A 12,112-nucleotide genomic window follows, 5' to 3' on the forward strand; every position below is an offset into this window, starting at 1 on the left:
TTTGTAAGCCCAGAAGCTTATACCTGGTAAGCATTCAACAGAGGCTATAGTTTATTGGGGCAGAAAGATTCATATACAGATAGAGAGAGCAACAAGTGCTCTAATCAAGGTAAATATTTACAATGAAAATGCAGGTATATCAGGCCCAGACACTGTGCTTGGCCCTAGAGGAGACAGAAGGATAAAACACAATCCTGTCCCAAGAGCCCCCCAGTCTAAGAAGGACAGGCGGATTGCAACAAACATGATCTAAGTTTACCTATATTACCTGCTACAGAGGTAAGCAGAGACAAGGTGTCCCCGGAAGAAACCCATCATTTCTGGTTATCATCAGGGAGTGCTTCAAGGAGAAATAGTATTTGAGCTTAGGCTGAAAAGGAGGACTTGTATATTTGAATGAGCAGACATAGGACAGCAAGGCATCCCAGGAGGGCGGAACAGTGGGAACAAAGATATGGAGGCAGGAACAAGAAGGCATGTTTAGGAGGGTCTCAAGGTAATAGCACGACCCACAGCCAGAGAGCAGAGTGTCAGGTGTTGGAAAGCCATGGACAGGAGTCTGGAAGGACCCCAGGCCTCCCTCATCCTCATGGCTCCCCAGGGTGGCCACCAGAAGAGTCTGGTTTCCCTTCGTCTGTTATTTCTACATTTTCTAGATTTATACTTCTTAATTAATTCAATTTCCTCAATTCACACATTCCCAGCACTTGCAACATTTCCCCTGGGCCTCAGAAATGTATCACATGAAAGCTGAGTTATCTGTGTTCAACAGCAGCTTGGCAGAGCTTCCTAGGCAAGGTCAGGAGGTGGCTGAATACAGGCTAGTCGGGGAGGCTGGACCCTGCATTGGCGGGTTCATGGGATGAGCTCAAAATAGATCACAGCTTCCCTTGAGGAAGGGGGCTTCTTTTCCTGGCCCTCCCTCCTGGTCCCAAGGGTTGTATCCTGAACAATGGCTTGAGGAGCACCGGGAGACCTGGGTGGTCCTGGGTGACCTCTAGGAGAGGTGGACAGGGAGGGCCATGAGCGCGTTGGGTGGCTCTGGGCCCAGGAGAGCCTGGGGAGAAGGAACCAGAAGTCTGTTCTTGGACTCCTTGAGCCAAGGGAGAAAGGGTCAAGAGCAGTAACCAGCCATGGAGCCGGGGTCAGGGGTCTGAGAGGAGCTAATGATCACAGCAGCATGAAAGGACAAAAGTGTAAAGGGTAGAGGTTGGGGTCGTCATTGAGGATGAGATACAAGCTGGCCATCCACCAACGCATTCCCGCAACAGGGGCTAGAGACTTAGCTCCCCCTTAAGGGCGGGGCCGAGCCTAATCCTTCCTCCACGCCCTCCATCTGTTGTGACTGCCTGTGAGCAACGGGGGGAGCTGGCTAGTGGCTGAGGCAGGGCTCATGCCCTCTTCAGATCAGCACTGCCCACTACAGACACAACGCAAGCTTCCTGCGTGATTTAATTTTCTCGTAGCCCCATTAAAAAGTAAAAAGAAGCAGGTGACATTAATTTTATAGCTCTATTTACCCCAATCTATCCAAAATACATTCCAATATGTAATCTATATAAAAGTTATTAGTAAAATTTTTGCTTTTTTTTCAACCAAGTCTTTATGTATTTGCATACAGCACATCTCAATTCAGAGAAGCCACATTTCCAGTGCTCGATAGCCACATGGGGCCATAGACTGGACAGGGAAGCTTCAGGGTATCTGATTTGGTGGCCTGTCTTGCAGATGGGAAAGAGATGAATGTCTTTGCCTCCTCTGTGGCCAGAGCAGAAGCAGCTGGAATGGTGTCCCCTTCTGTCCTCAGTGCCCCTCCATGTGCCTGAAGTTACACGCTTGACAAAGATGCCCTTGCAGACGGAGAATGGGGCAAATGTGTTGTGTTCCCCTCCAGGCTGCCCAGACCAGTCCTTGAGACCCATCAGCGGGGGAAATGAGGTAGGTCCTCAGACTTGCAAGGGATTAAAAAAGGAAAGGCTTCTTGCAAAGACTGCCGAAGGGGATGTATTAGTCAGCTCCAGCTGCCATAACAAAGCACCACAGGCTGGGTGACTCCAACAACAGAAATTTGTTTTCTCACTATTCTGGAGGCTGGAACCCCAAGACAAGGGGACGGCAGGATGGCTTCCTTCTGTGGCCTCTCTCCTTGGCTTGTAGATGGCTGTCCCCTCCCTGTGTCTTCACATAGTCTTCCCTCTGTGCATGTCCATGTCCTGATCTCCTCTTCTGATAAGGGCACCAGATGGGACTAGGCACCACCCTCCTTACCTCATTTTGTCGTAGTCATTTCTTTAAAGACCCTACCTATCTCCAAATACAGTCACCTTCTGAGGTATTGGGAGTTGGGGCTTCGATACATCAATCTGGGGGGACACAGTTCAACCCATAACAGAGGGGAAACAGGACACTCTGAGAGTCAATGCTGACCCCAAATTCCCAAGATCCTTGAGACCTCGATGGGAAAGGCAGACACTGGCTGTGGGAGGGAGCCCACACTTTCAAAGCTCCAAACAGGTCTATCTGGAGAAGACAGCCTTTTGTTTTAGGACAAATCCCCTCCATGCATCTCCTGGTTGTCAGGATGTAAAGCAAATGCTCCATACATATGGAGACAGTCCAGACAGCCGTGGTCCCCAGGAGCCAGATGAGTCTGTGGGATGCAGGGAAAGCAGAGGAGGGCCCTGCAGACTGCATGTCCTTATGCAAGTGACAACCAGGACAGAACAGTTGAACACAGAAGCACCCCCCACACAGAGCTGAGAAAAGTCAACAGGAGAAGACAAGCAAGATGAGGCTTAAGTGACAATCTATGGATAGTAAATGATAAACTATGTCAGTAGCTACTGGTTGAGGCTTGGACCTGTTTGCTCACTTCCACCAGGCTGTGAGTTCCCAAAGGCCTAACCTCTTGCACGTCCTTATTTCTCCAGAATGATCCTGGCACAGAGAAGGGCCTCATGCAATGCAGGACATGGGAAGCCAAGTCCATTCCTTCCGAGAGGAAAGCTGAGACACCTGGGTGTCAGGTCATCACAGGTCCAATAGGAATCCTGGGGAATCTTGGATGATGGTTTCTCTTGGACTTCCTAACAGAAAGAGATGGCCTGCCCCCCATCGTCAACGATGCTGTCAATAAAATCTGCCTCCCAGAGAAACAATGTTGAGAAGTCAGCAGAAAAATTTAGCAGAAAAGAAAGGAGAATGGTTAGTAGTAAGCTTGGGTCCAGGCAAACATTCTGTGATGAAGAAGAAAAATAATCAAGAGCAAACCCCTGGACGGGGCCAAACCACCGGGGCCTCCCTTTCCTGGCAGTGACCAGTTGCTGAAATGATTTCTCCCAGGGACCCTAACAATAAGGAGGAGCTAGTGCAACCCAGACCCCTCCCTGCCTGGACTGAAGTCAAGGAGAGACAAGGAAGGAGCAGGGGGCCAACCAGCTCACCAGAAGGGAGCCCAAGAGCAAAGCTGCTTTGTCAACAGCATCCAAAAGCAAAACAATCCGGGCAACCTTGGTCTCACCACTCTCTGCAGTCCTTCTTTTTTTTTTTTTTTTAGATTTTATTTATTTATTTGACAGAGACACAGCAAGAGAGGGAACACAAGCAGGGGGAGTGGGAGAGGGAGAAGTAGGCTTCCCACTGAGCAGAGAGCCCGATGTGGGGCTCGATCCCAGGACCCTGAGATCATGACCTGAGCCGAAGGCAGACACTTAACGCTTGAGCCACCCAGGCGCCCCTCTGTAGTCCTTCTGATGAAAAGGACTCGGTTCCACTGCCAAACTGGAAAGAAAAGAAGAGAAGAGATTAAAGAAAAGGAGAAGAGAAGAGAAGAAAGAGGGAGGGAGGGAGGGGGAGAGAAAGAGAGAGGAAGAAGGAAGGAAAGAAGAAAGGAAGGAAGAGGAAGAGAGGGAAGGAAGGAAGGAAGGAAGAGAAAGAGAAAAAGGAAGGAAGAAATTTATTCAAAAATTCAGAAGTAGACTTGAGATGAAGCATCCAGAAGTACCACCCCAAATCAAGGCCTGATAAGGAAACTATCACCAGTAGGACCCTATTGCAATCACTGCTACAGCCAGTACCGTTTTCACTCCTGCATCAGGAACCTGAAGACCTTGCTACTTCTGGGAACCACCACGGCCGCCACCACCCAAAGCTGGACACCTGTGCGGCCATGCACGCCAGTAAACATGGCGGCTTCACCCACAGTCTGGTTCTTCTGGTGGCTCCCCTCTGAATCAAGGTCAAGGTCTGTGCTGTGCGTCTGACCGATGGAGACTGGTCACCGGCCTTTGTCCCAGTCCCAAGGCAGGTGGGAACCTGAGTTCTGACTTCCTCATCGGCAAGACAGAAGAGGCGTTTCTCCAGACACAGAAGGACAATTCAAAAAGATGCTGCGCATTGCACGATGAAGAAGGTTCTGTGGACGGGCGGCGGTGCTGGCTACGTGGCAATGTGAACGTACCTACTGCCTCTGAGCCACAGTTAGTTACAAATGGTGAAGATGGGGGGCGCCTGGGTGGCTCAGTTGGTTAAGCAACTGCCTTCGGCTCAGGTCATGATCCTGGAGTCCCGGGATCGAGCCCCGCATCGGGCTCCCTGCTCGGCAGGGACTCTGCTTCTCCCTCTGACCCTCCTCCCTCTCATGCTCTCTGTCTCTCATTCTCTATCAAATAAATAAATAAAATCTTTAAAAAAAAAAATGGTGAAGATGGTAAATTTTATGTTACGGGTATTTTACTGCAATTTTTAAAAATTTCATGTTGAGCCCCCAAAAAAGATGAGAATTAAAAAAAGAATTAATAAAGACGCCAGGCAGCTAGGAATATGAAAAAGGGCCACCGCTGATCTCCCAAATTGGTGAATAAGTAAATAATGAATTAGGCAGGGACGCTGGGCTCCCAGAGACACGGTAGTTGTAACCAGTCACTGTTGAACATTTCTCAGTTTCCCGGGCATTTTTAGCGTACTTTGTACTTCCTGCTGTCGTAGCTCGTGCTACACAGGATGACTGGGGCTTACCTCGGCATAGCTAATTTGTAGAAGTATATACAGTGTGCCTGGTGCTTCCACACATTATCTCAATCACCCCTCACAATGGCCTGGGAGGAGGTTGTTGGAAAGGGAGTAATTCATTATACTGGACAGGGAGGGTATCAGGATAAGTCAACAGAGACGGAAAGTGAAGTCAGAGAATTCAGGGTAAGGTAAAGATCCAGAAGAAGCTGTGGACAAACAGAGGGAAGAAGATGAGAGAAATGTCTGTATGTTTCTGCTTTTGTGACCACGACTGGGAGAAGCCTAGAAGAGTCTGGAACACAGGGGAAATTTAACCAAATAGGGTCAGGTGAGTCAACACTAAAACAGCATATGCCCTACATCCAGCATCCCTGGCAACAAGCCCCACCCCACCCCACCATATGTAATGATGTTACCATGAGGAGAATCTCATGCACATAAAGTAAATAAATGTTCCTGAGGAAGCCACATAGGGTCCAGCTGGCTCCACCTCAGGGAAAGTTCTGGGGGAAGAGCAGAGAGTATTAGTCAAGGTTGTGGGCAGTATCTTCTGATGAATAAAGGGTTAATTTGAACATGAACACTCAAGGGAACAGGTGGGTTCAGCTCATACCTGTTGCGCCTGCTACTGAGGCTGATCAAAGTCTGTGTGATTAGTCAAGTGTAATCCAAATGGTCTCATGTGCTCTCCTCCCTGGCATCTCTGCCTGCAGGAAGCCCCGAACGGGAAAATGATAGAAGTTCTCCCCCAGTTTGGGAGTGGTCAGGCGCCACAGCCACTCCCCCAACCCCTACGTCTGCCCGTAAGAGGTTTAGGGAGTAAAACAGAGAATTCTTAGGGTCATAATTGAAATTGAAGGTTGGAGGGAGTAAATACCATGCCCCAGGTTGCCTGGCTAGCAAGACGTGGCCGGGGCATTTGAACCTAGCCTATTTTCAAATCCCAGCCCCTTAATCACCAAGAGCAGATACAGAACCCTGTTCAGACAGTAACTTGCTGTGTGACCTTAGCAAGTAAGTTCAGTTCACTGAGTCTATTTTCCCATCAGCAAAAAGGTAACAAAAAGATCTACCTAACAGGGTTGATGAGAGGACTGGAAATGGTATGTGCCAAGTTCACTCAGCACCAGCCTCCCAACCAAGGAGGATCAATGAACAAAAGTACTAGTCCCATTTTCAGATAGAAAGTAACATCATAGGAGTTAAGGAACATGGCCAAGCTTATACGTTCATTTGCTATCAAAACAGATCTTGGGGGGCGCCTAGGTGGCTCAGTTGGTTAAGCGACTGCCTTCGGCTCAGGTCATGATCCTGGAGTCCCTGGATCGAGTCCCGCATCGGGCTCCTTGCTCGGCAGGGAGTCTGCTTCTCCCTCTGACCCTCCCCCCTCTCATGTGCTCGCTCTCTCTCATTCTCTCTCTCTCAAATAAATAAAAATCTTTAAAAAAAAAAAAAAAAACAGATCTTGGGGGCTCCTGGGTGGTACTTGGAGGCACTTGGGTGGTACAGTCCGACTCTTGGTTTTGGCTCAGGTCGTGATCTCAGGGTCGTGAGATCAAGCCCTGAGTCGGGTTTTGTGCTCAGTGCAGAGTCTGCTTGCAACTCTCTCTCCCTCTCCCCCTGCCCCTCCCCACTGCTCTCTCTCTCTCTCTCTCTCTCTCTCTCTCAAAAATATATAAATAAATCTTTAAAAAAACAAAACCAAAAAAACAGATCTTGATCCTGGGATTTTTTACTCCAAACTCCATGCGTCTGGCTCACTTGAGTGTTGGATGGGAGTGTGGGGAGACTAAATCTCAGGGCCCACCATAAGAAATTCGATTTTATTTCACTGAGGACAAGACTGTGCATCTACTCCATTAAAGGACTATGGTGGGCACTGCAGAATAGGACACAGTGAGGATGGCCCAGCTCTGTCCTCAAGGGTGGCGATGTGGCCAGTGAAACACACCTGGCGCAAAGTTTGTAACAAGAGCACCTTTCCTTTCCCCTTCCATTAGGGAAAAGGGTTTAGCTAAGCCAGGGATTCTTAGCCTGGGCTGCCCATTGTTATCACCTGGGTAGCTTTGGAAAAGCTGCTCCCTGGTCCCACCCCTGGGGGTGCAACAGCCTAGACATTAGTGAACGGGCAGCCAGGCTGGGAACCCCCGAGCTAGGCAAAGAAGAAGTTCTAGGGCCAACTGGGGTGCAGGAGGAGGTGGGAGCATGAGTGGGGAAGTGGGGAATTTTGCATTGCGGAAGTGAATGACCAAGGAGGAGATTGCCCAGGACTGTGGTCTTTATGGTCCTAGATGCAAGACCTGGGCACTCATGACAGGATCGGGATGGAGCCCCTGCCTCTCCACGGGCAGCTGCAGATGCCACAGGTAAGACCTCAGACATGCAGTCAGGAGGGAAACGCTTCCATCAGCTTGAGACACTGCCTTCATGGCGAGAGCCACTCACTAGGCTGCTTGGAAGGGAAGATCTGACTACGAGCTGAGAACTGGCCTTCCTGACCGTGGGAGGCGAGATGCATGGCCGCCTGGAAACGATTTGTTGCATTTCCAAACACGATGTCAGATAAATAAAATGCGTTATTATTTTATTAGCAGCCCTTAAAAGCTCCTGCAGTGCTGTGAGTTACAGTAGATACAGCTAGATTCATATATTTATTTTATGTGTTTAGCACTCAATTCACTCTAGCTTGCCTTGCGAGACACCCCGCCGTAACACATTTTTACTGTTATGTCCCTCCACATTAATCAGACTTCGTTGATTACGTACAACCACTACTTCTAGAGAGCAGGCATCTCGTTTCTAATAATTCACCTCTGTTTTCAGTGTGATCTGTGCAGCGCTGTTATTGTGGGGTTTGGTTTCCTTACTGCATTCTGAGCTGTCTCCTGTCTTGCACTAGTTTTTCTTCTACGGCTTCTCAGAGTTCTTATATGCTATCCTACCATTTTGTACTTTTTAAAATGTTAAGACAGAAGGTTATTTCTTTCAGGAAAAAAATCAGAAAACACAGTTCTTTTTAAGATTTTATTTATTTATTTGAGATAGAGAGCAAGCGCACACGGGAGGGGGAGGAGCAGAGGGAGAGGGAGAAGCAGGCTTCCCACCGAGCAGGGAGCCTGATGCAGGGCTCGATCCCAGGACCCTGGGATCATGACCTGAGCCGAAGGCAGACGACTAACGACTGAGCCACCCAGGCGCCCCTATAATAAGTATTTTAAAATCAATTCCATAATGACACCTTTTGATCCAAAATGCTATTCCCCAATTTGGTAAACCAACGATAGCTTCAAAGTCAGAGAACATGACCCCAGCCTGACCCCTGGCCCCGTGACTACTACTATGCACACTGGGCAGGCTCCAACCCCCTCTCTGCTCCAGCTCCCTGATCCAGAAAGGAAGACACGTGTTCTACTTCTCAGCATTGCTTTATTAGATGAGGTAGCCAATCGATTTTGATGCCTCCCCAAAACTGCTGGAAGTTTCTAAAAATCCACTTTCAAAGGACAAAGATTGGCTATAGCTGAGGAAATTCCAAGTAATGTCCTAGAAAAGTCCCAAAAATGAGTTCTGAAAACCTCCTTGACAGCAAGTCCACTTCTCGGTGTATACCCAAGAGAAGTGCAAGCAGAGACTCAAACAGTTATCTGCACGTCCATGCTCAGAGCAGCACTATTCACGGTAGCCAGAAGTGGACACAGCCCACATGCCCCTCGACCGATGCATGGATAAACAAAATGTGGTACATGCCTAGATGGAATATTACTCAGCATTAAAAAGGAAGGCAATTCCAACACACTACACCATGGGAGAACCTTGAGGACATTAAGCCAAGTGAAATAAACCAGACACAAAAGGACACATATTGTATGATTCCACTTACATGAAGTACATTGAGCAGTCAAATCCATAGAGACAGAACATTGAACAGAGGTCACCAAGGGCGGGGGAAGGAAGGAAAGGGGACTTAGTGTTTAATGGGTACAGAGCTTCCGTTTGGGACGATAAAGTTCTGAAGGTGGGTGGGGAGGATAATTGCACAATAATGTGAACATACTTAGTGCCACTGAAATGTACATTTAAAAATGTTAAAATGGTAAATTTTATGTTTTGTATATTTCACCACAATAAAAAAATTTAAATGATGGTTAAAAGCCTCCTTGACACAATAGTATTACTACTTTGCAGGAAGCAAAGCTGAGCTACTGGCAGGTTATTTTTCAAATAGAGAAGAAACAGTTTGTGCAATTCATTGCATTTTTTAATCACTTTTAATTATAAAAATAAGAAAACCACATTACAAATTTTGAAAATTAAAAAAATTCTCAGGGCGCCTGGGTGGCTCAGCCAGTTAAGCGTCTGGCTTCCACTCAGGTCATGATCCCAGGATCCTGGGATGGAGCCCCACATCGGGTTCCCTGCTCAGCGAGGAGTCTGCTTTTCCCTCTCCCTCTGCCTACCACCCCCCCTGCTTGTGCTCAATCTCTCTCTCTCTCAAATTAAAAAAAAAATTTTTTTAAGAAAATTTTAAAAACCTCATACTTCCATTTCTTATTTTTTACAGCACTTTTTAAAAACTTAATTGTAACCATAGTATTTGGATACCAGGGGCTCTGAAGACATGTCCCAAAAATGACTTGCAGAAACCTCCTTGGCAATACACAGGCTCAAGATGGACACTATGATTTCTCTTGGGACACCCAGCCTTGCTTCCTCCAGGGTGGGAAACTTCCATACTTCCGGTGTCTGGGAAAGGTAGGGCCACGGAATGGTTGGTAGAGAGGAAGGAGAGCAGGAAGAAAGAAGACTCATGGCTGTCACTTTCTCCTTTACACCAGTACCAGGTCATTGGAGCATACATGGGCACACAGGTGCACGCACACAGGTCCTCCCCTGCTGAGGTCTAGCACTTATGGCTCTGTTTCAGGCCAAAGTCTGAAAAAAAAAAAAAAAAGAAAGAAAGAAAAGAAAAAGAAGAACTGGTTGTTGAGGCAGCCCCAAGCCATGAACGTGAGAACAAACTGGCTGATGGTTGAGACCCACTGCAGGGAACCCAGAACCAAGTACTCTGGGGGAAATGAAGTGGAACTATGGCCTCCTATTCAGCTGGACTCCTACTAGGACAGCAGAGTTCAAGTCTGGGGCTGGACACACCCGGAGCTGAGCCTTCCTGCAACCTTAAGCAAGTGACTTCCTTCCCCTGAGCTTCAATTTTCTTAGCTATAAAATGGGAATGATATTCCCTACCTCATGATGGTGTTTTGAGGACTGGGAAAGAATCCACGTAAGGTGGCTGGCTCACTAAATGGAAGCCATATCAGACCCAACCCCTCTGGTCCCCCAGAAGCAACGCCACTGATCCGACCAACGAGCAAAAACTGCAAACCTTTCCACTGGTGGACTTGGTTGTGCACTCTTGCAAATAACTCAGCAAATTATCTCTCACCGTTATGAAGAAACACTTGAAAGACTGAGTAAAAAGGTTTACATAAGTATTTTCCCAAGCCAGATTATCTGTCATTCCTTAAGAAATAAACTGACCTAATGCAAAGAACAGATTCTGGAAATAGCTTCAGATGGCCTCTTCACACAAAAATTTGTTGAAGTCTCCTATGTCATTCTGATTACAAATTCATGTTTAGTCTCCAACCATACCAAAGACGGCAGGTGCATTCTCTGAGTTAGGAGAACACTAGTTACTGTAACATATGAACTTCGGAGTGCCAGCGGCTAAACAGGATAGAAAGTCATTTCTCACTACAGTTCATTGCAGTGTTCTAGTGGACAGGCAGGGACCCAAGCTTCTTCCCCCTGTGGGTCCACCGTCCCCTGGGCTCTTTTCACAGCCGATGGAAAGATCACAGAAAAGCAGAGAAGCTCTACTGCTTCTTACAAGCTGACCCTCGAGCAGCACACATCACTTCCACTCACATGTCGTTGATGAGAACTAGTCACACTGCCACAGTGGCAACAAGACTATTTGCAAACAAATATATTTGAGGGGCCCCTGGCTGGCTCAGTCAGTGGAGTGTGTGACTCTTGATCTCAGGGTTATGGGTTCGGGCCCCACGTTGGGTGTAGAGATTATTAAAAATAAAATCTTTAAAATGTTTTTTAGGGGGTGCCTGGGTGGCTCAGTCGTTAAGCGTCTGCCTTCAGCTCAGGTCATGATCCCAGGGTCCTGGGATCGAGCCCCACATCGGGCTCCCTGCTCAGCGGGGAGTCTGCTTCTCCCTCTCCCTCTGCCCCTCCACCTGCTTGTGCTCTCTGTCAAATGAATAAAATTTTAAAAACAAATAAATAAAAATTTTTTTAATTTAAAATATAGATATATTTGACAAAGTTTGACAAAGTTCTTGTGTCTAGAATATATAGTGTACATATAATGAGAATATATTATATGCAGAATATTATACAGAATTTATATACAGAATATATAAAGAACCCTTATAACTCAATAATAAGAAGACAGACAATTCAGTTGGAAGACTGGCAAAAGATTTGAAGAGATACCTCACCAGAGAAAATATATAGATGGCAAATAAACACATGAAAAGATACTAAACATCATTGGTCATTAGGGAAGTTCAAACTACAACCACAATTAGATACCACTACACACCCCTAGAATGGCTAAAATTAAAGTGTCCCAAGTGTTGACAGGCATGTGAAGCAACTGAGACTCACACACAATGGGGGTGAGAATGTAAAATGGTAACCTCCTTAGAAAACAGTTTGGAAATCTTTTATATAAGATGTTTATGGGTTTTTTTAAGATTTTATTTATTTATTTGAGAGAGAGAGAGCACGAGCAGGGGTGGGTAAGGGAGAGAGACAGAGGGAGAGGGAGAAGCAGACTCCGGCTGAGCAGGGAACCTGACCCAGGGCTGGATCCCAGAACCCTGAGATCATGACCTGAGCTGAAGGCAGACGCTTAACCGACTGAGCCACCCAGGCATCCTATAGACCACTTTTTCTGGTCACAATACAATTAAATTTGAAGTCAGTTACAAATAGAAAACTAGGAGAAAAAAAATGTGTTTGGAAATAAATCACATTTTTTAAAGTCATAGCTTAAATAATAAATCAGTGGATATTTTAA

The sequence above is a fragment of the Halichoerus grypus genome, chromosome 2 (assembly GCF_964656455.1).
Source record: "Halichoerus grypus chromosome 2, mHalGry1.hap1.1, whole genome shotgun sequence".
Classification (NCBI taxonomy): domain Eukaryota; kingdom Metazoa; phylum Chordata; class Mammalia; order Carnivora; family Phocidae; genus Halichoerus; species Halichoerus grypus.